The sequence below is a fragment of the Pogona vitticeps genome, chromosome 1 (assembly GCF_051106095.1).
Source record: "Pogona vitticeps strain Pit_001003342236 chromosome 1, PviZW2.1, whole genome shotgun sequence".
NCBI lineage: Eukaryota > Metazoa > Chordata > Lepidosauria > Squamata > Agamidae > Pogona > Pogona vitticeps.
In genome coordinates this window covers 297,958,844-297,975,343 of record NC_135783.1, presented here as the reverse complement: position 1 = coordinate 297,975,343, position 16,500 = coordinate 297,958,844, and the positions used below count along the sequence as shown (strand labels likewise).

The following is a 16,500-nucleotide window of genomic DNA, read 5'->3' as shown; positions in this document are numbered from 1 at the left end:
CTCTGCCTGCTTCATTTTGAACTCCAAGGCCAAACTTACTTGTTGTTCCTTTTATTTCTTGACTCCCTATTTAATATATCAGTCCCCTATAATGACAAGAACATCTTTATTTGGTGTTAGTTCTAGAAGGTGTTGTATGTCTTCATAGAATTTGTCAGTTTCCGCCTCTTCAGCATCAGTGGTTGGTGCATAAACTTGGATTACTGTGATGTTGAAAGGTCTGCCTTGGATTCGTATTGAAATAATTCTATCATTTTTGAGATTGTATCCCAGTACAGCTTTTCCTACTCTTTTGTTGACTATGAGGGCTACTCCACTTCTTCTATGGGATTCTTGCCTACAATAGTAGATATGATAAGCATCTAAATTGAATTTGCCCATTCCCGTCCATTTTAGTTTACTGACACCCAGGATGTCAATGTTTATTCTTGTCATCTCCTGTTTGACCACCTGCAGCTTACCAAGGTTCATAGATCTTACATTCCAGGTTCCTATGCAGCATTTTACTTTGAAGCATTAGACTTTCCTTTCACTTCCAGGCATGTCCACAGCTGAGCGTCCTTTCGGCTTTGGCCCAACCACTTCATTAGCTCTGGAGCTACTCGTACTTGTCCTCCGCTCTTCCTCAGTAGCATGTTGGATGCCTTCTGACCTGAGGGGCTCATCTTCCAGCATCATATCTTTTAGCCTTTTGCTTCTGTTCATATGTTTTTTCTTGGTAAAGATACTGGAGTGGCCTGCCAGTTCCTTTCCAGGTGGATCACGTTTAGTCAGAACTCTCCATTGTGACCTGTCCTTTTTGGGTGTCCCTGCATGGCATAGTCCATAGCTTCTCTGAATTTCTCAAGCCCCTTTGCCATGACAAGGCAGTGATCCATGAAGGGATAACAAAGCATATATCCATCTAATTAAAGAAACACTCATGTACCACAACTTCTTATTTAGACTTTTATGGGGGCACAAACTGTGAAACCATGACAGCCTACAAAATGTATCTTGTTACAAGCCAGCTACAACCAGTGCTCATGGCCCAGATAGACTGAAGATGAAATCAAAAAAGAAGGAGGAGGAGGTGGACCAAAACTCATTGGGGTTCCTAATTATAGCAGTTGGTGCTTCAACAAGAGGAGAACTACAATGAACAACAAAGTAAGTCTTTTACAAATTTCTAATATTTGCTTTTGCCTATACTAACCCCCAGCCTTGTTAAAAGCTCACTTACTCAAGGTAGTATGGATAGGGATCAAAATCTGGACCAACTCTGGAGACCAGCTTCAAGACAAACTACAACAGGTATCACGTGACAGTTTTTTTTACCAACCCCTGGAGCATCCAGCAGTTTCTGACAAAGGAGCTTGACAAAAAGGAATATTGTGAAGCACTGAAAAATAAACCATCTTTAAATCTCACCTTGCCTTGGTTAGTGACAATGTCAGCACCAGCCTTTAAAGATAGAAGACAAATGATGCTGCCAGCCACAATCAAGATAGGGATGGTGCTGTCTCACCCCTGGCAGGAGAGAAACAAGAAGAAAACCTCAAACTTTCTCATTTAGAACATTTATTGTTAATGTTGCTATTTTTAATTTCTATTGCATTCTTCAGAATATAAATCTATTTCCAATTATCTCACTTACCCTTAAAATAGGTTTGTAACTCAGGTAATGACTTGCCTACAAGTCTGTAATGAGCTGCATAGCTGACAAGTAATTTCAACCTGTGTCTTTTTTTGGTCACATCTTATATCAGAGAGGTACGTGGATCAACTGCTTCTCTATTTGGCTTGTCCTCATTGGCCCCTGAGTGAATTATTAACATTCTGGTTAGAAGTGAGTCTAGCTATATAATTAATGGTGTCTCAAGTATCACTCCAGTTACCAGCAGATTAGAAATTAAAAGTGACAGTTTGCATAATTGACATCATTTTTCTTAATATCCTATTTTACATGTATACTGTACAATGTTGGCAGCACATGGATAGGATTCCATTTATTTAGGTTGCAATCCTGCACCCATTTACTCTGAACAAGCCTCACCAAGCTCAATGGGACCCACATTTGCGTAAACAGTGTTCCAGATTTTAAGATTTTAATGTGCTTTTGGTATCCCTGCTCAGTTCTTTTCACCCAGGTCTATTTTGCTGAGACCCTTGAAGAGTTGTGCGGTTTCGTCTGCAAAAAAGCAGGGCACAAATTGCTTGTGAAAAAACACCCACGCCTGCCATGTAATCAAAGTGAATCTACTCACATGAGACCACCCTAGCATGCAACCCGTGTTAGTCATTGACTCCATTTGGGATGCAATCCAAATTATACTGGCTTCTTTCAAGATTTTAATTGAGTAGAAAATGTGGCATGAGCATATTTTTAAATATGCCTAGGTTGTGCTGTGTCACTCCTGATGCCATTTTATTAGTTGTTTGCATAGTAATTCTGATAGTGGGAGAAAATGCTGTCACATTTGTTTTAATCTGTAAGAAACAATTCAGGCTCCAGAAATGGTAGTGGAGGCAGGGGTGGCTTGTGATTCTGTCAAAAGGGCTTCACCCAGAATTTTTTGGGGGGGCAAAGTGACCCTGCTGAGGCCAAAGGCCACCTGTGACTAAGGGAGATGGAATTTTAATAGGCTTGTAGTAAGTATTGTGTCAATGTCCTTCAATATTGATAGCTCATGCCAGCTTTTTAGATTCATGTATTTATTGGAGGCATTATGCAATGTCCCCACAACGATCCTATAGAGTTGGGTATGACCTACAGAGCCCATGACATCCTAGGACTGTGCTTTTCCAAAGACTTTATTGTCTCACAGTCCGTCCTGGATTTCAAAACCTCAGATCTCCTGGGCCTACCACACCTAGAAAGCTAAGAAGGAGCCCTTTCTGTTGTCCTTCAGTTGGCAGGGAAATATCTTCTCATTCAGATAGGCTTTTGACTTCTTAGTAAGAGTTTTGGACAAGGGTTTTTTGGGTGGTTAGTAGAATTGCCAGGTCTGAAGACACCAGGCTAAGTTTCAGGGAACTGTTAGACTTTCACTGGTCTCCAGATGAGGAGAAAAATCTCAGAGCAAACAGTACCAGATGAGGAGAAAGTTTGATTTTTGTTTGTGAAGTGGTTTGATGTCTGGGAACCCACCTTCGTTCATTCTTACTTGGCACCAGAACTCTCTGCCTCAATGTGAAGCTGCATGTTTGTGTGTGTGTCCTAGCACAACAAAAAGCCAGTACTGTAGTAAGAGTAAGGTACTGGGGAGAGAGGTAGCATGTACCTGAACTTCACCCCACCATACATCTGTGACAAAGCAGAGGGTGGAGGACCAGTGCCACCCCAGAGGAACCAGTTTATTGTTCAAGCTATCAGTAGCAGTGGCACAGGGACTGGGGAAAGAAAATTCTCTATGGCCTACCAATGAATCTTTTACAAGGTAGGGCCTGGAAAAACTCCCCACAGATCATGTGCATTGCAGCAAAGACAGTGTGTAAGGCAAGCTTTACTGGGAATGGTGAAAAGTATTGCAGGTAAAGGCCTAAGATGTCAGATGATCAAGTACAGTCGCCCAGGGACCTTTGGGTAGTGTGGGCGGCATATAAATAAAATAAATAAATAAATAAATAAACTATTTTTTCCTGCTAGCTCTGAAGTGACGGATTGCCTCGTTGTCCACGTTTTGCTTGGACTCTGGACCCATTATCCAGATTCTCCTTGTGGGTATTGCTACAGCCAGTTAGCCCAGAAGCAGTTCTGTCTCCTCTCTGAATTTCTGGCTGCCCTACTGGCTACAGGTGTTTTTTTCCTTCTGGTGGTGTGTCTTAAACCTATGTTTGTGTTTTGGTTTTATAACTGCATTCATGTTACTTTATTTTACTTCAATTTTGCATTGCTAGCCACTTTGAACACCATTTTTGTTACAAAAAGGCAGGATATAAATAAGCATAAATAAGCATCCAGGGGTGTATGAGGATAAAGGATAGTATAACATGTCATAGGGTTGTGCAACTGATATCCAGTCTGATTTATCCAAATATTTGCTGAACAGATTACTATTGATCCACCATCAGCTGCTTTGGAGATGGCTTCAACCAATTCATTTTCAGCGTTGTGCAGGTTTTTATATGTATTTGTATGTTTCTGGAATGAGGAGGAAAAACTGCGCATAGAGAAGACACAGGCTATAAGGGGCTATGCCGTGGAATGGGTCTTCCTTCAGTCCCAGCTCCAGGAGCTGTGCACTATACCTCTTGCCTATCTCCCACCATCCATGCATCCATCCTACATCAATCAACAACAGGCATTTTAAAAAAAAAAACAGAAGGAAGAAGAACATGACAGAGAAGATAGCCCTTAGTGCCATTTTGACCAAGTCAGACACAAGCCTTACTGCAGTTTAAGATGGTATGTGTGTGTGTAGGCATCCTTCAGTCTCGAGAGACTATGGTATCGTGCTCTGTGTGGAGGTCTTGGAACAGTGTCTTGTGTGGCTGAGAAGGCCAATTCGAGAGTGACAATCCCTTCCACACTGGAGACAAATCCAATCTGTCCCCTGTCCAGCTCCCTGGTTTTGCTTGTTTCGGGACTGCCTCTTTGCCTCGGTCTGCTGTACAAGTGTCTCTTCAAATTGGGAGAGGCCATGATGCACCGCCTGCCTCCAGGCTGAACGCTCAGACATCAAGGTTTCCCATCTGTTGAGGTCCATTCCTAAGGCCTTCAGATCCCGCTTGCAGATGTCCTTGTAACGCAGCTGTGGTCTCCCTCGGGGGCGGCTTCCCTTCACTAATTCTCCATACAGGAGATCTTTTGGAATCCGGCCATCAGCCATTCTCACGACGTGCCCAAGCCAACGTAGACGGCGCTGTTTCAATATTGTATACATGCTGAAAATTCCAGCTCGTTCTAGGACTACTCTATTTGGAACTTTGTCCTGCCAGGTGATACCAAAAATGCGTCGGAGACAACGTATATGGAAGGTGTTCAGCTTTCTCTCCTGCCGTGCACAAAGGGTCCAGGACTCGCTGCAGTATAGGAGTGTGCTCAGGACACAGGCTCTATAGACCTGTATTTTGGTGTATGCCGTCAACTTCTTATTAAGCCATACTCTCTTTGTGAGTCTAGAGAACATGGTAGCTGCTTTCCCAATGCGTTTATCCAGCTCGACATCTAGGGAGAGAGTGTCAGAGATTGTTGAGCCAAGGTACACAAATTCATGAACAACCTCCAGTTCTTGCATGGAGATAGTAATAGAGGGAGGTGAGTCCACGCCCTGGCACATGACTTGTGTTTTCTTCAGGCTGATAGTTAGTCCAAAGTCTTGGCAGGCCTTGCTAAAATGATTTATGAGTTGTTGGAGGTCTTCAGCAGAGTGGGCAACAATGGCTGCATCATCAGCAAAGAGGAAGTCCCGCATGCATTTCAGTTGGACTTTGGTCTTCGCTCTCAATCTAGTGAGATTAAAGAGCTTTCCATCTGATCTAGTCCGGAGATAGACACCTTCTGTATGTAATGTGTACCATTTTAACTGCAGTACGGCTTCCTCTGTGGTCAGCCAGGTCTGGTGGGTGGCCCAATGGCAGTGGTCAGAACAGAGTGTTGTGGAAGCAATATCAGTGTTGCATCTTCAATGACCAGGGAGACACTCCCTGTCAGTCAGCTGGGCAAGAAAGCTTGCTTTGTGGACAGCTGGATGGCAGAGGTCAGGAGCACAGTGGCGGCAGCAGCAGCAATAGCAGTGGTAGTGGCAGTAGCTGTATCTCTCATGGCAAGGGATCAGATACAGCTTTGTATCTCTCTCACCCCCCCTGTTGCAGCCAATGAACTTCTTGGCTGGTGCTGACATCGCCACCGCCACCTGTCATTGCCACCACTGCCATCCAACTGTATGAAACACACTCATTAAAACAGATATGTGTGGCAAGCAGTTTTGCTCTGGTTTGCCAACAACCTTCAGTAAAATGCTCACTGTGGGTTATCTGCAAGCATGCAATACCTGACTCAGTGGGCTACCTAAAAAAAAGCAAAGAAGAAAAAGATAGAATGCAGCTAGTCCAGAAAATGATGTATCTTCATCCTGCTTGAATGCAAAATGGCTTCTGACTCATGTGGTCAGGAGTATACAGAGTCCAGTAAGGTTCATCTGAGTTCTTACCAGAGGTTCCACAATGGGAGCTTCTAAAAGGATGTTTTGGCTTTCATTGGCTCAATGACCTGTCCATCTCCTTCTATTTTGACCCTCCCTACTCTTGCTACAGCAACTGAAATTTTTCAAATTGCAGCATTTCTAAACCCCAAAACACCAAAGCAAAATTTAGTGATTTGTAGAGACACACAAACCAACCTAGATGATCTGGAAGTACACAAATATTCCTGGTCTGACCAGTTTGGACACTTTTCTCCAAAGCCAGTGGGCATCTCTAATACATAGTTATTACCAGAGATTAAGTAATAGGGGAAAAATCATTGTCAGTAAGTGTAATGCCCATCTATTCCTGAGCTGTTTTAGTAACTTATACAGTAATCATAAAATAATGAAGTTGGAAGGGCCTATATGGTGAGCAAGTCCAACCCCTGCTCAATGCAGGAATACAAATCTTAAACAATAATTAGTACAATTGCTCTTCTGCAGTCCATCATAGGCATCCTTCAGTCTCGAGAGACTATGGTAACATGCTCTGTATCGATAAGTGTCCTCTCCAGAGCATAAAGCCTGGGTAAGGTAATATGGAGGATAGGCTGTTACCCAAGCAGCAAATCCCCCCTCTCCACATTGCTGAAATGGTCCAATGGAAAGGCAAGAGCCAATACAATTGGTTTCAGCAACGTCGCAGGAGTTGGCAGAATGACACGAACTGCCTTCGGGACTCCAGCTCCTTTACCACAGGGAAGAAAAAGAGGAAGAAAGCAATACATCACCAGGACTTGCTGCCTTTGCAATAGGTCCTGATGAGGAGAAAAAGAGATGAAAAACCAGGGAAATCACAAGGGCAACCCCCCCTTAACACAAATTATGCAGTTGAGTTCCCCACATTTGGGGAAATCATAGGGATCAGCAGCACACCCAAAGTGCAATGGATGAGCCTCCCCCTGGGGAAACCACTTTTATGACATGGTATTTCCCTTGCAAGGTACTTCTGCAGTAGAGCTCTCCAAATCTCCCAGGTAGTATGGCCAGGAGACATGCTGGCTAGCTGAGGATCTGTGAGTTGTAGTCTACAAAACCTCATGACCAAAACACTTCCCTGAGCTCTCATCAGTGGTGGTTGTTTATTTGCTTGGTACCATCTTTCCAAAGTCCACTGAATGCTGCCTATAAAAAGGCCCTAGAACTTTTTCCCTTCCCCTCTGACCTGTCATGCTTTTACTTGTGTGTTTTTTTTTCAGCCTGGAGAGTTAGTCACACCAAACAGCCTCCCACATGCTCTCTCTTGCTCTTGTTCGACAATGCACATAATCATGACACCAGGCACCTGCAACTGAATGTCACCAAGTGCACAATTGGTAACCATAGCAGCTGCAATTATGAAGATAAATTATAATGTGTAGTACATATGGATTTGTAGCTTTAGCTGCATGCTCAATTTGAACTGAAATATTTAATTCTATATGAGTTTGTTGCTGGAAAAATGACCATTACATTGTTCATTGCATAGAAATTGGAGGCCATCATTCATCTAGATTTTGGAGTTTGCATGTAGGAAGAACCGAAGTAAAAATAATTATTTATCAAGGCATGATCCACCTGGAAGTTCTGTGCAGGAAGCTTCAAAATGAATAGCAGCTGCGTAAGAGAGGTACTGAGCTCCTTCTCAGCACCTTTTTGCATAAGCAGTTGGTTGGATAGTTGAGCGAATTGGGTAGCTGGCTGAGGAGGCAGAGGTTGGGAGTTGGACTCCCCACAGTGTTTTCCCTGAGAACAGCCAGCCTGTGTAACCTTGGGCAAGCTGCACAGACCCAGGACATCCCCAGAAGAAAGGAATGATAAACCACATCTGTGCATCCCCTACCTAGAAAACCCTGGAAAATGTCACCTTACATTGGAATCTACTTGACAGCACACAATTATTAGAAACACAAGGTGTTGTTTAAAGAGATGTGCCTCTTTTCTGGGAGTCGTAGTTTTTAAAAAATAGTTGAAGCTCTAGTTTTCTGCTGAACTCAATATTGTCAACAATTGCTAGCTGAAGCTAACCAAAAAATACGAGGTATAAACCTTTATCTGGGACTTTCTGCATGCAAAGCATGTACTATATACCATCGAGCTGTGTTCGCTTCTAACACGCTTCAGCAGTATTTGCACTTCAGAATTTTCTGATGAAGTGTGCCCTAAAGTCATGCTCTGTACAGGTAACCGCAATGATAGCAGCTGAATCCTTGCAAGGCAGCATTTCCACTTGAATGGTATAAAGTATAACTAGATATAGAGGGCTGGTAGTAAGATCTATCACTGTTTCGACCTAGTGGGTGGGGGGGGGAGAGATTTATTATCAAGAACGCAAGGAGGCAGTGAAGATAAACCCAACCCTCCACCCCTTTTTAAGGATTAAAGTTATTATTATTATTATTATTATTATTATTATTATTATTATTATTATTATTATTATTATTATTATTATTATTATTATTATTATTATTATTATTATTATTATTATTATTATTATTATTATTATTATTATTATTTATTGAATTTATATCCCGCCTATCTGGACTATAAGTCCACTCTAGGCGGCTTCCAACATATAATAAGAATAAAATACAATTAAAAAACATGTGCATAAACATAAATAATAATTACAATCACAGCAGACAAAAAGGAATATAAAGAAAATTAGAAAAGGGATCAGGAATTGATTGGAGGGAAGGCCTGGATGTATAACCATGTTTTTAATTGGGTTTTAAAAACACCCAGCGTAGGAGCCGCGCGATTCGCTGGAGGAAGGTTGTTCCAGAGGCGAGGAGCCACCGCCGAGAAGGCCCGGTTTCGTGTCTTCTCCTTCCGGGCCTCTCTCGGCGTCAGGCTCCTCAGCCTCACCTCCAGACTCGCGCGGGTGAACCGGGTAGACCTAGGTGGGAGCAGGCGTTCCGCCAAGTATCAAGGTCCTAAACCGTTTAGGGCCTTATAAGTAAGCATTTAAACTTTGAAGTCGATGCGGAAACGGATGGGCAGCCAATGCAATGAGGCCAGCGCTGGAGAAATGTGTTGGTATTTTCTCACTCCGGTAAGGAGTCTGGCCGCAGCATTCTGCACCACCTGAAGTTTCCGCATCAGCCTCAAAGGCAGCCCCACGTAGAGCGCGTTACAGTGGTCTAATCTTGAGATTACGAGCGCATGCACCAAGGTAGTGAGTGCCCCCGTGTCGAGATAGGGCCGCAGCCGGGCAATCCGCCAAAGATGGAAAAAGGCGGTACGGACTACCGATGCCACCTGTGTTTCCATGGTAAGCGTCGGGTCCAGATGTATGCCCAAACTGCGGACCCCACTCTTCGCGGCCAGAGTTGCCCCCCCCAAATGTGAGAGAGTCCCCCAAGCCGCTAACCACGGGGCCACCCACCCTCAGAACTTCCGTCTTGTCCGGGTTCAGCCTCAGCCCATTCTCCTGCATCCATCCCAGTACGGCCTCCAGGCAGCGCTGAAGGGACAGGACAGCATCACCTGTATCAGGTGAAAAGGAGATGTAGAGCTGGGTGTCATCAGCATATTGGTGACACGAAGCCCCACATCCCCGGATGACCCCACCCAGCGGCCTCATATAGATGTTAAACAGCATTGGGGAGATGATCGACCCCTGTGGAACCCCACAATTGAGACTCCACGGGGCCGAGACACTCTCCCCAAGCTGGACTCTCTGGGGACGGTCCTCCAAGAAGGAACGGAGCCAGGCAAGAGCCGAGCCACCAATTCCCAACTCGGAGAGCCTCCCCAGGAGGATACCGTGGTCGACGGTATCAAAGGCCGCTGAGATGTCGAGGAGGACCAACAGAGACATTTTTCCCCTGTCGGCCTCCCTCAACAGGTCATCATACAGGGCGACCAATGCCGTCTCTGTACCGTGGCGCGGCCTGAAGCCCGACTGGAATGGATCCAAGGCATCTGTTTCATCCAAGTATGCCTGAAGCTGGTCGGCCACCACCCTCTCCACCACTTTGCTCATGAAAGAAACATTGGCGACGGGCCTATAATTGCCAGTTTCGTCCGCCGCCAAGCTAGGTTTCTTTCTTATGGGCCTAATGAGTGTCTCCTTGAGGGCAGAGGGAAACCTGCCCTCAAGGAAAGACCCATTTATTATTGCAGTGGCCCATTCAGTTGTTATCGGCCTGGCTGCTTTGATTAGCCAGGCCGGGCAAGGGTCCAAGGAGGAGGTGGTGGCACGACAGCGGTCAAGCACCCTGGCCACAGTATCAGGGGTGACAGGCTGAAAGGAGTCAAAGGTCACCGGGCAAGACGGAGCGCTGGACATCTCTGCTCGACTCACTGTATTCAAAAACGGAGAGAGGTCCCGGCGGATGGCCTCCACTTTAGCTTTAAAAAAGGCTGCAAACTGGTCGGGCGCAAAACTAGGGGGAGGCCTGTCACCCGAACCAGTTCCGGATAGGTCGCGCACTATACGGAACAACTCCGCCTGTTGATTTGATGCTTCGCTTATCCGGTTAGCGAAGAATGATCGACATGCAGCCTTTACCTTAGTTAGGTAAAGGTTAGTTGCGACCCTGACAGCTATCCAATTAAAATCCGTCGGGTTCTTCCTCCACCTACGCTCTAGCCTTCTCCTGTATCGCTTCATCGCTCGAAGCTCCTGGTTGAACCAGGGCGCCGGGCGAGTTCGGCGACGGAGAGGGCGCTTAGGCGCGATCATGTCTACGGCCCTGGCGGCAGCAGTGGACCAGCTGTCAACCAGAGCCTCGACAGGAGCGCTGGCCAGGTCAGCCGTAACCCCTCTCATAGCATCCTGGAATCCGGCCGGATCCAGTAGCCTTCGAGGGCGGACCATAGAAGTAGATCCCTGCTCCCCACGAGGGGGAAGTGCCACTGAGAGGTTACATTTTATTAGGTGGTGATCTGACCATGACAAGGGGACCGACACGAGGTCAGTCACCATCAGATCACGCTCGTTCCACGTAGTGGTAAAAACCAGGTCTAACGTATGGCCACCCACGTGGGTGGGGCCGATAACATGTTGGGACATGTTCAAGGAAGCCATGGTTTCCAGGAACTCAAGAGCTGGCCCAGTGGTCTCTGCCCCCGCATGCACATTGAAGTCGCCCAAGACCAAAAGCCTCGGGGACCCCAATAATGCCGCGGAGACAAAGTCGGCCAGCTCCGGTAGGGAAATGGCTGGATCACGGGGAGCGCGGTAACCCAGCAAAATCCCAATACCATCCCTGGCCCCAATCGACACGTGGAGTGCCTCTAGACCCGGCTTTACCACCGAGGAGCGCCTAGTAACCTCTAAGGTGGATTTATAAACAATGGCAACTCCCCCTCCCCGCCCCTCCAGTCTACCCTGGTGCTGGACAGCATAACCGGGTGGGCAGATGAGAGCCAGGGGAGGGGAACCCTCCCCACTAAGCCACGTCTCGGTTATGCATGCCAGGTCTGCATCCTCCTCCAGGATAAGATCATAAATCAACTGGGGTTTATTGTTTTAATGTGCCAGAACCTAAAGTAATTTCCTTTCAGATTTTGCAGGTGCATGATTTGTCTCTAGATGCCAGTCCAAGAAACAATTTAGATCAGCAAATAAACAAATACAACAAATACACAGATTTCTGATGGTTGGTGTTGCATTCTGTCATTCTAGTGCAGATAGACATTTTGATCAGCCTTGTTTGCGCTTTCCTTTTTCTCTTCCTTCCCCACAGCTCCCTCTATATCTTCCCAAGTCCACAAACGATGCTTTCTTAGTGATGACTCTTAATATTTGGGATCCCATCAAAACATATATCGAAGATGCACAATCCGTTTGCAGTACAAACCCTATTTGGTCCAGCACTCTTCCAGCAATATAACTAAGACATGAAACACCCTCACATCTAACATTACTCTTTTCATTCCAAATCTGTGTCAAAGTTTTGCAACTGTTTCACAAGGCAAACTCTGCATTTTGTAACATCCCCTCCCATACCCAAAATAGGGGCCAGTTTAGGATTTCAAAGCCAGCATTGTCCTCTCCCCGCCCCGCCAACATCTCTTTCAGGGACTAATACATAGTCACAATTTTCAAAGGCTGTACTATTATCATGAGGAAAACAATGAAGGTGAATTCATTTTTAATAACAAAAGTATAGCCTGCCAACCAACAGATTCATATAATCTATATTATTGCAGAACATTCTTCAGGGAAACCTGGTTTATGAACCTCCTATTGTTTCTTTCTCAATGTGGGTGAATAAAAGCTGTGGGAGAAGCACCTTATTTCTTGACAGGTACACAAAATCAAACCTGAGGGTAAAAAAAGGTGAATCCCCCAAACTCCAAAGCTGGCACTGAGGCCAGAATTCTTTTTGTAGTGGCACAGCATAACTGTTCTGCAGGAGGAGTGTTCTACCATCACCAAGTGAATTCCATCCTGCAATTAAACGAGTTGGAGACACCCCCCTCCCCACTGGAAATAACAGGCCTAACACTTGGGCAATTTCCCCCTTGCAGAACTAGTGTATTTTGGCAACTGTGTGCGCAACGGGTCACTGTGCCTGAGGAAGAAAAGTAACAGGATTCGGACCATTGTGCCATTCAAAATGTATATGTAGACTTTCCAGTTGTTTTTACACATGTTGTATGCATGTCTGCATTCACCGTGGACTAAACATGGCATAAAATTCAGTGGTGGTCTTTCCATGAAACAAGGTAATACATGACAGTATCTTTTCTTCCCACTGGTTTCCTTTATTTTATTCATCCAACTTGGTGAAAAGAGAAAAAAGGAGTTTTAAATCAAACGTAAGTATTCCTGCATTGAACAAGGAGTTGGACTTGATGGCCTTGTAGGCCCCTTCCAACTTGACTTTTCTATGATTCTATGATAAAACCAAGTTCCAGCTGCAAATTTAGGGGCTTCCATGCACTTCAATGGGTTTATTGTCCATACCCTCTGGCGTCAGTAGTATAGCTTACTGAAACAGAGTTAGTCCTAACTAAATACTGTATAATGTTGGAGAGCAAAGTTTGACTCATGAATCGTACACAGCCGACATGGCAATTTTGGATCCTCCCCATTATAATTTTTCACCTTTTACCCACAAAACACAAAAATAGTTTGCTGCTCCTAGTAGTCTCCAGGAGTGGCTGTATTTGCATTACGAAGGTCACAGGGGTCCCATGACCTTTTAGCTCTGACAAGCCCCACCCAAACACAAACATCAAAACTAAAAGTGATGGTCTACCTACTTCTCCTTACAATTCCTTCCCTCCGTGTTGGGGCATTTTTCAATATATCCAGGCTTGCTGCAGTCTACGAATACAACATGAAAAGTGGCAAAATAGTGGCAGTGTTGGTTTTGAGGTGCTCAGTAGGCTCCTACTTTCAGTTTCACTATCTGGGAGACTGCAAAATGCTGCAAAACTTTAACCAAACTTTGAGCATAGGTTTGGAACACAGTTCCCTCTAAGCTAGGTATGCGTGTACACATGTCTCTGCCTCCCTGCACACAGCTCTCTTCTGCACGCAGCAATTGTGTTAGAGGGGGTGGGCAGAGTTGCTCAAGAGAAAGGCGGAGCCCTACCTAGCAGGCCTGAAAATTAGAGGGTACGTTGGTTTGGAATGAAATGGGCAACACTGGATTTGGGATGCTAACTAGAATGCCCAATTTGATCTCTCAATCACTGTATGGGAATGATGCTAAACATGGGCTTCTTATTCCAGCATACTTGACACTTCTTACCAAACTGTGGCCATAGGTTTGAGGTGAAAATAATCATGTTGGTTTTGAGATGCTCTGTAGGCCCCCTTACTGGACATGCCAGTATGACCACTTAACAATTTGGGAATGATACAAAACACAAGTAGTAGTGCAAAATGCTGCATTATAGCAACATTTTGGCATAGGTTTCATAGGCTCCCAAATTTGGCAGTTCATAGTTAATACAGATCGTAAGGTAAACTACAGACTTCCTGGTCCTGTTATACTCACTCCCTACCACTCCTTTCTTGGAAATAAAAAGTCAGGGATTGGATATTCCTGCTGGATTAGATGAATGACTGGTCTGATGAGAATACATCTAACACATACTATCATACCCTGCTAGTTATCTTCGTATCCACAGATTTGTTTGTTTCATATGTTGCTTTTTATATTTATAGACTTCCTTTTGGGAACAGATTCATAGAGGCAAACATAACACAAACGAGTAATTTTAAAATTATATGTGGCATTATTATGCTGGCAAAATATACACAGCCAGCAGCATATTAGGCATCAGATTTTTTCTGATGTGTGTTGGACTGGCAGAAGTTGAAATGTACCTGCCATCTATGCTATTTGTAAATCATATTGAGCTTATGAATTTTGTATACAAGACTCTGGCAGTTTATGCCAACTTGAGTCCTAGAAAACCCAGTGTGGCAGTGATGAAGTGTACAGTCCAAGATGTTTGAGAGTGTTGGACTGGAGAAAATTGACATAGAAAATAAAATAGTATTAAATCAGGAAGGGAAGCATACAGAATGCTACCTTGTTTTTGATAAGCTGTGCTCCATTCTTCATTAGAATGGAATTCCAATTCATCAGTATCATTGCCAAGACCATCCAATTCCAATTCCATCTTTTCTCTCTTGCATCTAAACAGTTTATTAAGATATGAGAAGAGCAATTACTGAAACAATAATAGTCATTTTCAAAAGATAGTGTCAACCATTGTCAATTGCAAAAAAGAGAGGTTCCCCCCCCCCCCGGCTTGTTGCTTCTTTATAAGTCAAGACAACACATGCAGTTGCAGAGGTACCTACTTGCTATAATGAGGCAAAAACCCATATTTACTTCTATTAAGTCCCCCATATCAGCTCTGAAAAAAAAAATCCATAAATTCACAATATATTCTTTTTAATATATTTGTACAATGAGATGCCGAAATAATTGGCCACTGCACAGTGATCACTGTATTTTAGATTTTGCAAAAAATGAATACAACGCCTTTTGTATCTTTGGAAGAAAATGAATAAAGATAGAAAAATACTTTCCTTGCTGGTAATTATGTTTTCACTTCCTGCATATTTTCATTCATAAGAACATAAAAAGAACCCTGCTGGATCAGCCCAATGGCCCATCTAGTCCAGCTTCCTGTATCTCACAGTGGCCCAACCAGATGCCTTTGGGAGCACATGAGGCAACTAGATATCTGCCTCCTGATACCCCTCCCCTGCATCTGGCATTTTGAGGTACCATCCTTTTAAGCCTGAAGATGATACATGCCCATCATGGTTTGCCACCTGCGATGGACTTTTCCTCTAAGAATCTGTCCTATCCTTTTTAAAAGGTATCTAGGCCAGATGCCATCACCACATCCTGTGGCAAGGAGTTCCACAGACTAACAACACACATTGGTAAACAAATATTTTCTTTTATCTCTTCTCACTCTTCCAACACTCAATTTGAGTTCATGTCCCCTGGTTCTAGTATTGTGTGGGAGGAAAAAGAGCTTCCTTCTAGCCACTTTGTCCACCCCCTGTATAATTTTACACATCTCAGTCATGTCCCCCCTCAGGTACCTTTTCTTTAGACCAAGGAGCCCCAAATGCTGTAGCCTTTCCTCATAAGGGAGGTGCCCTAGCCCAGTAATCATTTTAGTTCCTCTCTTCTGCACCTTTTCCAGTTCCACTATGGTTTTTTTAGGTGTGGCAACCAGAACTGTACGCAATACTCCAGCTGTGGCCTTAGCAGCATTTTATAGCAGGTAAGCAATAAAACATTTATAATGTTGGCTATTTTATTTTCAATCCCCTTTTTAATGATACCTAGCCTAGAATTGGCCTTCTTCACTGTTGCCGTACACTGGGCTGACACTTTCATTGAGCTGTCCACCAGTACACCAAAATCTCTTTCCTGATCCATCACGGACAGTTCAGAACCCATCAGCTGATAAATAAACCACTTCTCAGAATTAGAGGTTGTTCATGATTTCGTGTACCTTGGCTATATGTCGAGCAAGATAAACACATTGACAAAGCAGGTACCATGTTCTCTAAATTCACAAAGAGAGTATGGCTTAACAAGAAGCTGACGGCATATACCAAGATCCAGGTCTATAGAACCTGTGTCCTGAGCACACTCCTGTACTGCAATGAGTCCTGGACCCTTTGTGCATGGCAAGAGAGGGAGTTGAACACGTTCCATATGCGTTGTCTCCGATGCGTTTTTGGTATCACCTGGCAGGACAAAGTTCCAAATAGAGTAGTCCTAGAACAAGCTGGAAGTTTTAGCATGTATACATTACTGAAACAGTGACGTCTACGTTGGCTCGGGCATGTTGTGAGAATGGCTGATGGTCGGATTTCAAAAGATCTCCTGTATGGAGAATTAGTGCA

The 16,500-nt window shown here is 44.3% G+C and overlaps 1 long non-coding RNA gene and 1 other non-coding gene across 2 annotated transcripts in view; both read right to left on the bottom strand.

Annotated features, from left to right (window-relative positions):
• Positions 1-6,952: 6,952 nt before the first annotated feature.
• Positions 6,953-7,118, bottom strand: LOC140703374 (U1 spliceosomal RNA). Its single transcript, XR_012082794.2, has one exon. It is a non-coding gene; the product is annotated as a U1 spliceosomal RNA (small nuclear RNA).
• A 7,536-nt stretch (positions 7,119-14,654) lies between these two features.
• LOC144588298 (uncharacterized) overlaps positions 14,655-16,500 on the bottom strand; it is a 34,838-nt gene continuing 32,992 nt past the window's right edge. Inside the window, exon 2 of the long non-coding RNA XR_013543796.1 lies at positions 14,655-14,757. This is a non-coding gene — a long non-coding RNA (uncharacterized LOC144588298). The remainder of the gene's footprint in view (positions 14,758-16,500) is intronic.